A 16,256-nucleotide genomic window follows, 5' to 3' on the forward strand; every position below is an offset into this window, starting at 1 on the left:
GAAGCACTTAATTTCCAATTAGAATGAGCCAGCTGGTCATAGCTGTGTGATAATCCTAATGCTTCAGGGGCAGCCTGATAAGACGTTGTAATGCTGGAAGGGGAAGGAGGAGGACCCTTGTAAGCAAAATTTGTGGGCAGGATAGACAAATGGAAGCTTGGATGCTTTTCAGATGTGTAAGTAACTTACCCATGATACAGTATGTCTCAAAGCAGGTTTGCCTTCATTTCTCTATAGCATTTTATGAGGCAAAACTGGCTGCACACACCCAAGTGAGATTGCAAAACACACACAATCCCCGTCTGTAATCCTGATTCTATCTAAATCTTGCTAGAAAGGATAAAATGCAACATAATAGAATGGAGTCCGCATCTTCACTTAGAAACTTTAACTCTTAAAACCATGTTTTTAATTTTATTTTTAAGAGCTAAAGTTTCTGCAGAGTTTGCTTAACACATTGTTTGAGTCAAGTCCTCCCACTGACCACGTTCAGAAGAGGCCTCCAACTCCTACAGGAGGGAGGTTTTGAGAACTCCCACTCTCAGTGCGGTGTTAACGACCACCTCCGGGAGCAGGGCACAGTTCAAAGAAGGAAAGACAAGCCACTCAAGAACCTGAGGGCAAAAAGCCAAATGGTGTCTCTGGGCCTGGGGCTCAGGCTGGCCAAAGCCAGGGTCAGCAGCTCCTGAGAAGCCTCGCTCCCCAGGCTCGCTAAGAAAACAATAGCTCTTTAAGCACGCTATTGGCGAAGCACGTGACCTTTTAAAAGGCCTCACTGGGCTGCAGCTTGAAGACCAAGCAGTAGCTGGGGCTCATTAAGGGCTTCAAGGTAACACTTGAGAAGGGGGTGTTCTGCTGTTCCTGCCTGAAAGGCCCTGGCTGTGGAACAGGGACACCTACACCGGGACAGAAAGGAGGGGCTTGTGACAAGTGTGGCTTCTAGGTCATCCAGAGACCTGACACCCCTCTTTGTCTCCTCCCTTGGCTTGTGAAGACTTAAGCCCAACACACGTCTTTTACCCAGTTTTGCAGTCAAAGATCCAAAAAGGGACCCTGAACTTCAGGGCTGGTTAGAGACCCCCGGATGCAGGAGGGACGTGGTTGTTTCCTCCCTTTTCTGCCCCTCCAAGGAGCCTAAAGCCAACCATACCCACTCTTCTCTTGCATATTTGGTGGTTTCTGATACAAGGTTCCCGATAAAACACCCCCTTCCCAATAAACTGGCTAGAAACAAACTCCTAGCATCCTCATTTTTCTTAACATAAACTTTAGCAAGTGTTAACTACAGCAAATTAAGTTTTAAAAATAAAGAACAAAACTCATGGGTAGCAATATAAATGAAAACCTCTCTTCCAGAGTTTTCCAAGAAATTTAATACTGAATACAACTCTATGGACCCACCTTGGCTCTCAGTGGCACGGCTTTCATTAGAAGGGACCCTGCCCTCAAAAGCTACAATCTGCTTGGGCAGATGATCAAAAGTAACACGGGGTCACTAGGACATTCCATAGGACCAGAAACACAGGGGCTGATATTATTACCTGACTACCTGGGGGTGTGCAATTTCAGATTCTGAGGGACTCCCATAGCAACGCATCAGAGAGGTTATTATAGGCTGGAGTGATTAGGGAAGACTTCTGGAGACAGGGTTTGAGATTTGTATTAAGATGGGATGGTCTCTTAATGCCTATTTCCTACTCCAGACGATAAGCCCCATGAGGGCATAGACGGTGTTTCATTCACCTCTGTATCCCCAGGACAGGGCAGTCCTCGCCACACACAAGATGCCCCACAAACAGTTGCTTACTGAATGAATAGTAAATGCAAAGAATGAGAAAAGACTGCGGGACAGCCAGGGAACTGTAAGACGGTGATGTGTGTGTCTTTGTCCCTGAGAGGGAAGATCTGAGAAAGAGGAGAATTGAACAGACCTCAGAGGTGAGAGCTGTACAGGGCGGGATGTGGGTCAGGAAACTTGGTGGGACTGAGACACATGGGGTGGGCAGGGAAGGCTTAGCTCAGAAAGCCGTCTAGTGAATGCCCGTCACACTTCTCCAACTTGGGCGAGTATCCCACTCACCTGGAGGGCTTGTTAACACAGAACGCTGATCCCCCTAACCCCCAGGATTCTCATTCAGCAGGTCTAGTGTGGAGCCGGGGAATCTGCATTTCCAGGTTTCCAGGTTATGCTGGTCTGGGGACCCTAACTTCCTCTTTTCTGCATCCAGCCATTTCATGTGTAAGCCTGTGGATATTTTTATCCAATTTTACTCCCAATAGGGAGTCTAAAGGTCTTCCCTATTTGTGTCTAAGCAAGTAAGGAAAAAAGGAAATGAACAGCGTTTTTGCGATGGCAACTGACAACTGACATTAAAAAAAAAAAGACTATATGCAGAATTAAGGTGCCTTCGATTCAATTTTAATGGTAAAGCCCAGCTTCTCAGACTGATATATCACATCCCACTGGCTAGCAGGACCCAGATTCTTCGTGCCTGATCTTAGAGTGCATGGCAGTGAGGCCTTAAGCCCAGCATCCAAAGAAGGAACTGAAATAGTACCTATGTGTTAAAAGCCTAACATTTCATAGCTTTTATATTTTTAAGGCGTTAAGGAAACAAAATGTAAACTTAAAAAACAATCAGAAAGTTCTCTTTACTCAATGTTTTTCAACTTTTTAAAAGCGATGTCTTAAAATGAACAAAAACCCCACTCTCCTTTAATGCTATTTGAACTGTCAAAAAGAAATGTTCTATTTAAATTAAGAATATTAAGTCTACTTTTGCAAACTACCACTTCTGTCGTCCCCCCTGCCCCCCCCCCCCCCCCGCCCCCACCGCCTCCCGCTTTAACCTGCAGGGTCTCCAGAGCCCTCTATGGCCTCCCGCAGACAGGCCCAAAGAGGGCAGTGATGCCCCTGTGGGTAGCATCCCTGCTGGGGCCCCTGGGGGCCTGAATGGGAAGCCTCCTCATCCCACCATGGGGGCTGCCTTTCTGACTAGTACTGGTGAAAAAAAGATGAAAATCATTACTTAAAAATACCTCCACGCCCAACTAGGTCATACACTGTGTCCATTTTTAAGAGCCTGTTCTGATTTCCTTTTGTACTAGTAAATAAAAACTAGAAGTCCAGTGTTATCCCATTCAGGAGCGTAGCAGGCCTCACCATTAAGTGACACATTGTTTTAAAAGGCAAGTAACAAGGCAGAACTAAGCTGTGGTATCTGCGGTCAGGAAAGGGTAGTTCCTTAGTGGGTCATGGCTTCTGGGGAGTCTGGTCACTGGCCTGCACACTTAGGATCATGCATGTTTCTGTATGCATGCTAGACTTTACTAAAAATATATTTAAATTTATCTTTTATTTTTTTAATGTTTATTTTTGAGACAGAGAGAGAGAGAGAGAGAGAGAGAGAGAGAGAGAGCGCGAACGAGCAGGGGAGGGGCAGAGAGAGAAGGAGACACAGAATCCAAAGCAGCCTCCAGGCTCTGAGCTGTCAGCACGGAGCCTGATGCGGGGCTCGAACTCACGGACTGCGAGATCATGACCTGAGCGGAAGTCGGATGCTTAACTGTGCCATCCAGGCGCCCCATAATAAAAATACTTTTAAAAAATACTCGTTAGTAGCTCTCAAGGAAAAGGCTCCCAATTCAAAGGGGAGCTTTAGGAAGCCATCTCCCTAATCTCTGCGGCTACATCTTCCTATGTGACTGCTGGTCGCTGAAGGGTACAGAAGTACCAGTGCTGACACTAAAACTCCTAAAAGTGAAAAAACACTTACAGTGATGCCAACAATTCAGAGTAATGGTTTGTCCTCATGGATCAACCTCCCTTGAAGAGGAAAAAAAAAAAAAAAAAAGCTAAGAGAAGATGTGTGACAAGTGTCTTCAAAGAGCATAGCAGGGGTGATTTCCTCATAGGACATCCTGTGCCACCAAAACCCACAGCCCTTTAAGTGGAAACACACACATTCTTCCAGTTTCTTATGGGGGTAGCAGCAAGGGCCCCTGGCAAAATTACTGTGTGTGTGTGAGACTTCCAAGACCCAGAGAGGGGCCGGCCGGAGAAATGGTTCTCAGACAGCCTCTGCAACACGGGATGGTCTCACTTCCCTTCTCGAGTCTACTTGCCTTAAGGTGCATTCTGGATCCTGTTTTTGAGGCGGTCCAAACGGAGAGCCTCTGGTCCTAAGAAAGGACTCCTCCCACCAGCCCCAGGGCAGAACTCTGAGAAATGGTGCTTCCACTGTCAAGAATGTCACACAGCAACTCCCAGGCAGGAAGGAAAAGCCTGATCCAACTTCAGTGGGGGGAAGCCACATTTGCTTAGACAACTTGCTACACTGTTAAAATATTACACCTTAAAAAACACACGGGACTCAGAAATCTGATAACGTCGGCGCTTTTAACACCCTCCCTGGCGCAAGTTAACAACAAAACACACCCGGAGAACACAAAGGCCACCCTGAAATGGACATAGTAGGTGGCGGTGCTGGCGAAACAGCTCACAGAAACAGGCCCAGTCCTCCAAGGGCTCCCTACCCGCAGCTGTGCCACGCCACACGCTCCTCCTCGCAGTGACCACGGATCCCCTAGCGTGGGGGTGGGGGTGGGGGGGGGAGATCCGCTGAGCCTCCAGGAGGGTGCAGAAAGTGGGGGGTGGAAACCGCCCTCCCCAAGGCCGCCTTTCAGACCCCAAAGTGACTGCCTCTGGCCTCGGGGAATGGCGGAAACACAGGGGCAAAATTCCAACGGGGAGAAAGCCTCCCTGCTTATTTACAGGCAGGGTAAGGACTCCCCGAAGACAGGGGAGAGTGTTACTAACACAAGCCCTAAAGCTGCCTGCACCGGGAAAGCTTTTTTCGCAACAAAACAAAACAAAAAAAACAACCGAAGCTCATCCAGGACGAGGTCCCCGCAGTAACATCCATGCTAATTGGTAAGTAAGACAAAGCCTTCCCTAACAAATCAGCAATGTAATTATGAAGCCAGTCACTGGAGGAAGCCAGTTCGGCGCGCTCGGGCGCTATTCTGAAGCTGTAACCCGACACCACTGTTTGCCGCGGCGCCGCCTCCCGGCTCGGCCCGCTGCGCAGGGGGCTCCGGGCCGCAGGGCTCTGCACCGGCTGTTTGCTAGGCGTCAGACACTGCATTTCCACGGAGACCCGGGGAACAGTCCTCTCTGCTTTCTTGACACAGCCTTAAAGCCTGGAGACAAAACCGAAATTCGGCCAGGAAGTCAACCCCTAACTAAAGTAACAAAACAAAACAAACCCAAAAAACTTGGACTGTTTGGGAATGTCTTCTAATGTCCACATTTAAGAAACTCGAGCCGCCTCTCTCCTGATTTTTGCATACTTCTATTAAATTGAAGACTGTTTCAGACACTGTCGGTTTGTCAAATATAATCTTTTCTCTCGGAAAAAGAAAAGGCAAAATTTAAATGTTGACAACTAACTGCAGTTAGTAAGCAAAACAGACTCAAATTCTGGGAGAGAACATTTCAAGTAAATATTTCTTTGGAATATAGTATGGCCTTGTTAATAAACATCTGGAAAGAAAAATAGGCTTTTTCGAATGTTACTGTTAAGTAGTATAAAATGTTTCTAATATCCTGTCTTATTGGTTCCTCCACCAGCTGGGAATTTTAGGTTTTAAAGCTAAATCTTATGAAGCTAGGGACATCAGTCACCTTCTTCCAAAGACAGTGGAAATGCTAGCAGTTATTTTATTTTACCGAAGGATTCTGGCCAAAAGCACCCCACCCTTGAAGTAAAAGATTGAGCAGAAATATACAGTTTCTGAACTTAAGTTTAACAACAACATACTCAATATTTGCTTCAAAATCCTCGAGAGAAAACCCAGACCCGGAGCTGAAACAAAATTGACAAAATGTTGACAACTATTGAAACTGGGTAATATGTACAAGGGGATGCATGACACTCTTACTTTTGAGTGTTTGGAATTTTCCGTAATAAAAAGTTACACACACACACACACAACATGTCAATACGTATCTTTGAAATTCTACAAACTAAAAAAATCAAATAAGCACAATAAATTATTTACACCCTCAGCGAGAACTATTCTATTAACTTGAGAGGTTAGTTTACACAGAAGGCGGCTATTAATGCTCCGTGTAAACTAAGTACGCCAGCCCAGTACAGGTCAACTCCTTTCAAACTCTGAAAGACAGCACATCACATTCAGCCACAAGGCGGTGCAGGAGAGCAACAAGGCACGCCTGAATTCTGATTATTCACTGCAATTCTACCTATAGACTTCTCAAAGTATACACATTTCAGAGATTGTTCCCAAATTGCAGTCTACACAGGACACTGCTAAGCGAGCCAAGAGGCTTGCCAAGGCCAAACTAAATTACATTATTCTATGGTTCAGACTGAATAATAAACTATATGTAGAAAAAGGCTGTTGCCTGTGTATGTGACACTGATGTTTCAAAAACCATGGTTAAAATCCCTGGAGGATTTCTGAAGTGAGAACACACACAACAACAACAAACATACAAACCCAAGTATAAGATGAGAACTTGGAGAAGCCAACAGTTCAAATTTTCCAGTGGAGGTCCTAACCACAGTGGACTCCCAACCACACAAGTTAGTCTCAATGGTAGCATTAAGAATTTTACTAGTATTGAAAAGCCTTCAATAATCTTATTGCTTCTTAAGAACTGGAAATTACTTCCACACTGAACAGATATGGCTTCGGGCAGTTATTTGGGAAAACTTCAAAAAGGATATTGGGGAGGAGTCATTTAACTATAAAATGTAACAAAGTTAACCTTAGAGAGATAATGAAACCAGTTACTGTGTAACTACTTGATGACCTATTTTTCTACTCAATTACAAGTTGATGTTCTATGATGATGTATGTTCCATAATAATGTTCGAAAGAAATTAACTACTATCACCAAACTTTCCATTTGAAACTTTGTAAATACAAACATTATTATTTTTTATAATGATTTATTATAATCATTTAAATTCTGATGGTAGTAATTCATGCTTATTTGGTGTCAGGATCATCTTTAGCATGCTGAATCTAAAGATTCATAATCAATTAAGGAAAAAAAATTGTTAGATTTGAATTTCTTTCCTTCTCTTAAGATAATGTGCCTGTAAAGTCTAGCCAGCCTTGCCCCACCCCCATTCCCGTACATAATGAAAATATTTTTTTCTCCTGTATTTATAATTGCTTGGATGGGATTCTGGTTTCAATCCTCCTATAGCACCTTTTCCCCAAAGATACCTTGTTTTTCCCCCTCACACTAGAGACCTTTAATAAACAATGTCAGGGGGAATAAAAGGCTTTGGGTAGAAACCAATGCCTTGCCAAAAGTAAGTGACAGGTTTGCTTTTTGTTTTTTTGTTTTTTTGTTTTTTTTTTTTTTTAAAGAGGGCCATCAGATATATAAAACAGTCACACTGAAACAGGCAAATGTACTTTGTTCAAATAAATCTGTGCAAAATAAAATTGCATCTTTAGTTAAAACAAAAGGTTGCCTTCCACGTTTTGTTAGCCAACTAGTTACCACTGGATGAAATGAATAAAAACTAAGTATGCTACATCAGGAAGTGTTTCTTAAACATTATGGGGCATTTTTAATCTTCTTTGCTTTCAAATTCAGAATACTTTACTGTATACTATACTGTATTCTGTATTACTGTGAAAGATCACTTTAAAGAAGACAGATTATAAAATATTATTCACAAATATCGAACATATTTCATCTTTTAACTTCCACATGCAGTCTAGTTAATTTTTTTTTTTTTTTAATTTACTTACTGAGTCAAACTAAACATTGTACTGTATGGTCCAAATCTGGATTCCTTCAAAAAAATCTCTACAACATGACATAAGAAGATAAAAACTGAAGGTATAGGATAATAGAACTAGACTTAAGAGACATGTAAAAGGGAGGGAACTATTTTGCTGTGTAAATCACAGTCCCATATAAGCCACATCCATACTCAGAATGTTTTAGTTACTCCTAAGAATTGGGCAGGCTAGTGATAAGGTCTTACAAAGACAATTTAAACTTTATATAATATACTTGAGAAATTCACGAAGTAGAGAAAGAAAATGAGGACACCAACTAGACTCAAGAGCTGTGAATGATACTTTATAAATATGTCAGCCATTCATTTTTACAAATAATACTTTGGGGCCACTTTGAGATGAAATGTGTTTCTTTCTGAAGACTTCTACCTATTGATAATTAATGACCCATGGAACACAAAGTCACTTAGTCAAAGACAATAAAAATAAAGTACCACACTGAATATGATAAATATTTATTTTCTAAGGAACTGACCTCTTAACACTTCAATGGTCTCCAATGATCCCTAAGGAGAGCGGGCCTCCCGTCTACCACACTTGCGATCCCTGACATTCCAGTCCTCCTGCCTATCTTCAGGGGTTTCAGAAGCGAGAAGGCAGGTGCCACTTGAGGAATCCACATTTTGAATTTAGAAACCAGCTACCATCAGGCAGCTAACAATCATCATCAGGTCAAATCTACTTTATTTTACGTTCCTGGATTCGGTAAAAAATGCTTTGAAGAAAGCAGCCTGTTTTAAAAACTGTTCAGAAAGGACCACCACCAGGTTCAAGACAAGCAGAAAGGCAGCACAAAAATTTCTTGTTCAGCTGCAGACCACAAAACTCAAATTCCTCTGCTGGATGGCTTCTCCAACTGCGGGGAAGACACGGAAGTACACACGCACATGGAGATTCCCTCCTCAAAGGAGGAGAGAAATCTGAAAAGCAAGTCTGTATCAGGTATTATAAAAATGGGATAACCACTCAGGGAGGCTCGGTTTAAAACAGGTGCCGCCTCATTATCTCCTTAGCGTGGCTAGAATTTTATGCAAACCTGTTCTGGTGTAGAGATGACCTTGGGACTTTCAGATTCCCTGAGCTGAACTCAGGCAGCACTTCTAAACACCAGGGTGGGGTACTCCAGCAGCCCTGCTCGAAGCCCCAGGAGCCCCGGCGTGGCAGGGAGTGATAAGCAGCCGGCCAGGAGAGGAGAGCAAGGAGCTAAAGGTTGATGTGCAGCAAGTGGCGTATCCATCCGAACATAATTTGAATGTAATCGTCTAACCACGGCATATCCAAGCGGTTCTTTTCACTTTCTGTTCAGCAGATTCACACAGCCCACTGTAAACATGAGTGTGTGTGTGTGTGTGTGTGTGTATACATAAAATGCCCTTAAGAGCCAGAATCCCTTCCCCTTCACTATTCTACGTGAAACCCCCTAGAAGCACAAAAACGCTTGGTTCAGCATCGTCTCCTCAGTTAACCGCCTATGAAGATTGTTAAAGCAGAAACCTTGGAACGACTTAATAACTCTGCAAAGTTTTTGCAGACAGACAAAAAGATAGTAATTCAGACACGAATTCGTTTTAGGAACATAGGTTTGCTGCTACCTGGAGTCACTAGAGAAACAAAGCTGCCTTTGGGCACCTAAAACTAGTCAGACCTGCTGTAGCAGTTGCACAGTGGCTCCAGACCTGCCCTCCACTCTCCTCCCTCCAGCCCCCACCCCACGCATCCGCATAGCTCACTCCACTCCGGGCGGTGCCGGGCCGGGCACACTCACCCCTCGTCCTGCCGTCCCTGCTCATGGCCAGGGCCAGCGCTCCACACACAGCGTGCAAGTGTAAGGAGGGGCCACACAGGCCAGCTGGAGCTGACTCCGGTCTGAGCTGAGAGCAGCCCTGGGCATGGAATACAGCTTACGTGGTCCCGGGTTTCTAAAATAGATAAATCAAATTGTGGTTGTTTGTGTCAGTGAATCCTGGCAGGTATTTCTAATTAAGTTCAGATGAGGGACAGAAGACCTTGAGAGGAGACAAATGAGGCTTTCCAGCTTTTGGAGCCATCAGACCACAAAGGGAGCAGAATTTCCAAAAGGGAGTTTGCATTGTCTATATGAAGTGCTTAGTTTAAATGATAAGTATTTGTTTTGTTCTATTAAAAGTCATACGTTTTCAAAGATACTGTGAGGTTTTTATTTTGAAATTTTTATTTGTATTTCGATGAAAATTTTTAAACAGCCAAGCATGTTTTGTCTCATGATCTTTGAGAAAAAAGAAAAAAAAGAAAAAAGAAAAAAAAAAAAAACAACCCACAAGGCATCTATTTATTACCCAGAATAGGAATGTCGTCTTATTGGCCTGACATATGCCATTCACAGATTCATACAAAGAATGAACTGCCACACAGCTCATGGCGAAAGACACTGCTCCACACAATGAGTGATGGGCGCTCCAGGGGACAGTTCTGTTCACAGGGTTTCCCAGCATCTGCACAGAGGGCAGAAGTTTGCTTTTCATACCAATGGCACTGGCCATTGGAGACAATAATTGTTTTAAAAGACACGCCAGCTTTGGTTAGTAGCTGTTTCCTTCAAGAATATTAAAACTAAGTTGAAAACCCACATACTTTTTAAGCAGGAGTCCCAGCTTACGGGTTTCTATCATTTGTTGAAGTAATACATAGAAGCAGCAGGTGGAAAATTATGATTTATGCATATGCAGTGGCCAAATCTTAGATTTTCATGTTCTGCTGGCCAGTATTAATTCACGGGAAGACCTATGAAGGTAGGCGTTACCTTTACTGCGAAGCCATTTTTCACTTAAAACTGGAAGCCTGCCCTCTGTGGTGCCTTTGGCATACGTGTGATCTTTGGACTCGGTGATCAGAGATACCTCTCTCTTTCTCTTTCTGTCCTTTGCCAAGAAACTACTGCAACCAGAACCATCTCCTATAGGATAGATCTTAACAGTAAGTATGAAATTTCTGTAGCAACAAAGTTTTTAAAAAATTCTAAAAGTGAACTGAGGTTCACACTCCTCAATGCCATATTTACCTCTGCATGTATTTAATCCACATCGAATATTGACAAAGTGGTCTTCATTTTTCTGACAGAAATTAAATGTAAAATAAAACACCATGCTTTTACTATAGGTGTTAATGAGGAACCACAGCAAAAAACAAACTCAGAAAGTTTCTGTTGTAGCTTTTACCTTTCTTAGTTAATTAAAGTAAAATATCGAGGCACCTGGGTAGCTCAGTGGGTTAAGCGTCCGACTTTGGCTCGGGTCATGATCTCACGGTTCATGGGTTCAAGCCCCACATGGGGCTTGGTGCTGACAGCTCAGAGCCTGAAACCTGCTTCAGATTCTGTCTCCCTCTCTCTCTGCCCCTCCCCCATTCACACACCTCACTCTGTCTCAAAAATAAATAAACATTAAAAAAAATAAAGTGTAAAATATTTTGACGGAGGGTAGCCTTGTAGTAAAACTTCATACTGATAATCTGTAGTATGCTACTTTGACAAAAAAAAAAAAAAAAAGACCACTGTATGCATTTGTCTGTATTTTTTACCTCCTCCACACCTTTTTTTTTATGTTTTGTGTATGTGTCTTTCTCAAGTAGTGTTGTACTTTTATTCTGCCATTAGAGTGTTATGTAAAATAGTGGATGCCAAAAGCTATCAGTTGCTATACAAATTTGAGTGAGTTTTAAAATATCAAGATTTTTATTATTTTCTATGCTCATTATTGATAATTCAGTGCATGACAACTGGGTAAAATTCATATTTCACCCTCTCACTGAAAAAGCTTTCAAGGGGGACAATTCAGCAAACAGGAGTCTAAAGGATTTCAAAATCTCAATTAATATCCTTCTCTTAGTTCTTAAAGGGAAACAAACCTGAGCAGCTGTTACCTAAGAAGCTGTGACACTTGCCTGACAATAAAACTGTTCCTTAGGACATCTTGTTGTATACTTGGCCGGTGTTATAAAATGTGAGTCCTCTCACCTGCCCATTGTGATAAAGCAAGGAACACACTGAGTGTCAAAAAAGAAAAGAAAAAAAAAAAGGCTCTCAAATCCATTTCCTAAGATTTCTCATCTGACAGCAACACGGTTATGTACGTTTCAATTAGGAGGAGAGGAAAAAAGTAAAAATTATTTTCAAGGATTCCAAACTTGAGGAACAACATAAATAACTTTACATTAGCATATAATCATTACCCCTCTAAGTAAATCAATGAAGCTAAAAGAAAACTTTCTAACATTCATCTTTTTTTTTTCTTTCCACAAAGAAACAGATGAAATTTATAGGAAAGCAGAGATCCGTGAACAAGCTATTCCTGCTCATGCCAGAAGCTGGGTCTTCGGATGGGTATTTTCATCCTCACAGCACACTCTAGCTCACTCAAATCAGAATAGACTGCTATAAAAAGTGGGAGCAATGGGAGGAGCTCTTGGAGTGAGCCGTGCCTTCTGGTTAGCTGAGCAACTATCCCCTTCACCCCCCTCAGCACAACAATGAAGAGACTCTCAGGTGGACTGCCCTCCAGGGGTTGAGTGGAGCCAAGAGCCCACTTCAATCTTGTCAGAGGCCAGTCCCTAATTACAGAACGCTACTTTGAACACTTAAGGCCTCGAGGATCCTATTGGCTACTACAACTTCCAGGTTCTTTACACACATTATGGCCATTTCTTAACAGATATTGGGAAATCAAAAAGCATATTTCATGAACAAAGCTTGAAAACATCTACTATCTTCCTTAAGACTGAGGCTGCCCAATTCGATTCAAATAAAAACTGCTACAGTCTGAGGCTGTATGTCTCACCCTGCTGATTTGCCCTTCCCTATTCAGTGCCTGTAAAAACTTACTTTCTGCCACCCCAAACATCCTGAAACTACCCGGTTTGAAAGCAAAAAGTTACTCTAAGACAAACTATACCTAATCTTTTTGTGAAATTTAGACTAAACCCCAAACCCTACTCCCTTCTCAATCTATTACTCCTACTTCTGCTAAAGGCAGGATGATTGACCGCCAAGAATACAAATAAGAACAATTTATGATTTTCTTTAGATGCAGTGGCCCTCGGACGGCACCCTCTGTCTTAATGGTACAAAGTCCAGGGCCAGGGCCAGCTGGCTCCCCGCAGCCCCCTCCCTTTCAGTCAGAGGCGGTTACCACCAAGATGACTTGTAGATCTCTAACTTAAAAGCCAGTGAGACGTTAAGTTGAATACACACACATATTCAAAATCAGCTCACTTGTCACAGGCGAAAGCAGGGAAGAGAGGGAGGATTTCAAGCTAAAAACACAAGAGAAACTCACAGAAACACACTATAGCAAGTTGGATGCAGACCCGGTCACGGAACCCAAAAGTGAAGCAGCCTTCGCTCCAGCAATCCGAACCTTAAAAAAAAAAAAGTCTCGTACGTTCACAACAACACAACGGCCACAACACGCACACACATCCCAGCTGTAGAAGCGACAGCTCCAAGCTCCCTTCGCCCCACTGCTGGGCTCCGGTTAGCTCCCGACCCCCTCCTGACCTGGGTCCGTGACTGCCCGTCCCCTGCCCTTCCCCCAGCAGATCTGCCCGGGTACGCCGGGGGGTCCCCGGCCCTCGGCCCGAGGGTCTAAGGGCGCGGGGCCGGGAAGCAGTGGGAGGGAACGCTTGTCCGGGTACCTGCTCCAGGCCAGGTCCCTCTCGCCGAGGCGCCCGCGACCCCCGCGGCCGCTCGGGCCCCTCCTCCGCCCTCCGGGCTCTCCCGGCCCTGGCCGGGTCCCAACGCTGCCCCCCACCCATCGCCGGGAGCCCGGCGCATCCGAGGATCCCCTCCAGCCTGGCTCCGGGAGAACTTACCACATGCAGCTCCACCTGGGAACTAACGCATCAGGAGGGGTTTCTGCCCACTCCTCAAGCTACTCTCTCTCCATGCGGAGTCCCCGCTCCGGGGGCCCGAGGGTGGCGCCGGGGAGCGGGCAGGAGACGAGACCGAAGCTAAGACTCCGCAGTCCTCTGCCGGCGCGCTCGGAGCATTATACAATGGTGGAGGCGGCGGCGGCGGCGGCGGCGGCGGCGGCGGCGGCGGCGGCGGCAGGCAGGCAGCGGAGGAGGAAGCGGGAGGCGGGCGGAGGGGGCGCCCTGACCGAGGGAGCGGCAGCTCGTGCTCCAGCACTCGCCGTGCAGGAGTGACGTGCGGCCAGCGAGCCTCCCGCGAGCTCCGGGCCCCTGGCTCCGCAGGCCCCGCCCCTCTCCCGGCCCCGCCCCTCTCCCGGCCCCGCCCCCCTCCCCCGGCGGTCCCGGGAGGCGAGATAAATGCCGAGCCGGGCCCCGGCCGCTGCAGGAGCAGGAAGGGGCAGGCAGAGCACGGGAGACGTCGGGTGGCAGCACCGCCCACGGCTCCCTCCCCGGCCGGCGCGCCCTTTATTTTCTCTCAAGGAAAGGCTTAAAGAGAAGGCGAGACGAAAAGAGACACTCCGGCCAAGGGACCACAACTAACCACCAATAATCCCCTCCCACTCCAGAAAATACTCATGCAAATGACCGAGCGGCTAGTGACAAAGGCGGCGGCGAGTGCAGCGCGCGCACAGCCCGCTGAGTCGCGCGACCGCAAATATGACAAGCATCTGAGCTATTCGGCAACTTGGGGCCGGTCAGCAGGGCGGGCAGGGTCCCGCGGGGGAGGGGGGGATAGGAGGTGAGGGGCAAAAATTCGACCCCGAGGCACGGCGTCCACGCTGCCTGCGCGGCTTTCGAGATAGGCGTCCCTGGAGGGCGGGGGGCGGCAGCGTCTGCAGCTGGGACACTCCCAGACGGCCAGGTCTCCGGACGCACGAGTGGCCTGCAGAGATGTCCGAATGGCAGGACGGGGGCTCCAGCTGGAGCCGGGGGCAGAAAATGCCCCTTGCGTGCGACAGTCTCGGCCCAACACCTCGAAATGGGTCACCAAGTCAACAGTACTTTCGGAGTAGGACGGAACCGAGTTGCATCCTTCGTGGCCGGCTGCGCAGCGGTGCAGAGCCGGCAGCCGGCCGCCCGCGCTGGCAGAGCCCACGCAGGTAGGGAAGCCAGGCTTGGAGACGCAGCGGGGTCGGAGGCCCCCGGTCCTCCGCCCAGAAGTTTCATGTGGATAACCTTTTCCCTCTCCTTAGGAAAGCTTCTGCTTTGAACTACTTTCATTTAGCAGAGAAATTTATACTAACTGGGAGAGCTGTGTGTGTGCCTAAGTGGTGCGAATTTAAAACACCAGGAAAAGAGCTCCCCCGGAAAATTAATGATTATTTTAAAAGTTAAATGCGCGTTCAGTGTAAAGATGTTACAAAAAGTAATTGAAGCATCTTAAAATTCTGGCTGCCACCCCAATCAGTATCAACTCAGATAGCTGGCGTTTAACGGTCCGCTCTACTAGTTATATTTAAGAATAATAAAGCTTTAAGACCTAACATAAAGGTGATTATAAGTCGTTAACATCAAGACAAGTTTAGACCTATTCGAACTGTTCTGCAATGATTTGTTATCAATCAAATTGATGAGCTTACTGAAATTAAACTTGGTTTAAGCTGTTGGTAGAGGAGGCAGTGTTTCTTGTGTTATCTTTAAGGAGAATAAAAAAGGATTTTACTTGACCCTCAGTATAGTTAAAATCTTATAGATTTTTTCTTTAAGTATAACCAATGCCAAAAGCTAATTATTTGTGGCTGTCTTTAGAAAGTCTCATTATAATGGCGCTCCAAATGACACATCATGGAAGTACTGTGCGGGGCCCTCTGTAGGTCCTGCTCAGTCTGTGCCTGGGCGGCACAGCATTCAAACATTTTGCTGCGAAGCCAAGATATTTTTCATTTCCAGAGTTCTGCCTTTTAGAGACAACACTAACTTCTAACAGTTTCCCAACCACCCACTCCCTTATACTTTCAGCGCTCACTTTTAAGGAAAAGCCATTGAAACAGAAGCTGCAATAATCTCTTCCTGTGATATCTTTGTGGCAGAGGCCAAAGGCTCTGTTGAATTTAAAATGAATTTAAACCGTTTATCCATGAACTGAAGTTAGCAGCAAGTTAGACCTGCAGAATTTTTGTGACACTTGAATATTTTCTAGCAAACGGATTACCAAATGCAGTGTTCCTGTAAAAAGAACTAAGATCTAAGTGACAATCTTTGTGTCTCCAGACAGAGTGGGCCCGTGATTCTGCTAAGGCATGTAATTCAGGAAAGGTTTGCATTCTTAGGAGAGCAACTTGAGTTTTCAAGTGAAAAGGTTTTCGCCTTTCCACACCTTGGAAGGTAGTAACATCTTAACAGTGTGCACGTTATATAGTAGGAGTTCCACTTCCCCCCCTTTTAGAGTCTGGTATCTTTTGTCAAATCGTGAAGTGGCAGCTTCAACAGCTGCCGATGTGGTCAGACACAAGGTGGTT

The 16,256-nt window shown here is 45.3% G+C and overlaps 1 protein-coding gene across 5 annotated transcripts in view; it reads right to left on the bottom strand.

Annotated features, from left to right (window-relative positions):
* Positions 1-16,256, bottom strand: part of SERTAD2 (SERTA domain containing 2) — a 115,070-nt gene that overhangs the window by 8,412 nt on the left and 90,402 nt on the right. Inside the window, exons 1-2 of one of the 5 annotated variants that reach the window (XR_007461978.1) lie at positions 13,699-14,047; positions 7,370-13,244 (exon numbers count right to left, since the gene is read on the bottom strand). The exons of 3 other annotated variants lie outside the window; for them this stretch is intronic. The gene's annotated coding sequence lies outside the window, so the exon portion shown is untranslated. Of the gene's footprint in view, positions 1-7,369; positions 13,245-13,698; positions 14,048-16,256 lie in introns of those variants that run through there. One more of the 5 variants, XM_049650327.1, reaches the window with a different exon arrangement.

Source organism: Panthera uncia (assembly GCF_023721935.1).
Source record: "Panthera uncia isolate 11264 chromosome A3 unlocalized genomic scaffold, Puncia_PCG_1.0 HiC_scaffold_11, whole genome shotgun sequence".
Lineage (NCBI taxonomy): Eukaryota > Metazoa > Chordata > Mammalia > Carnivora > Felidae > Panthera > Panthera uncia.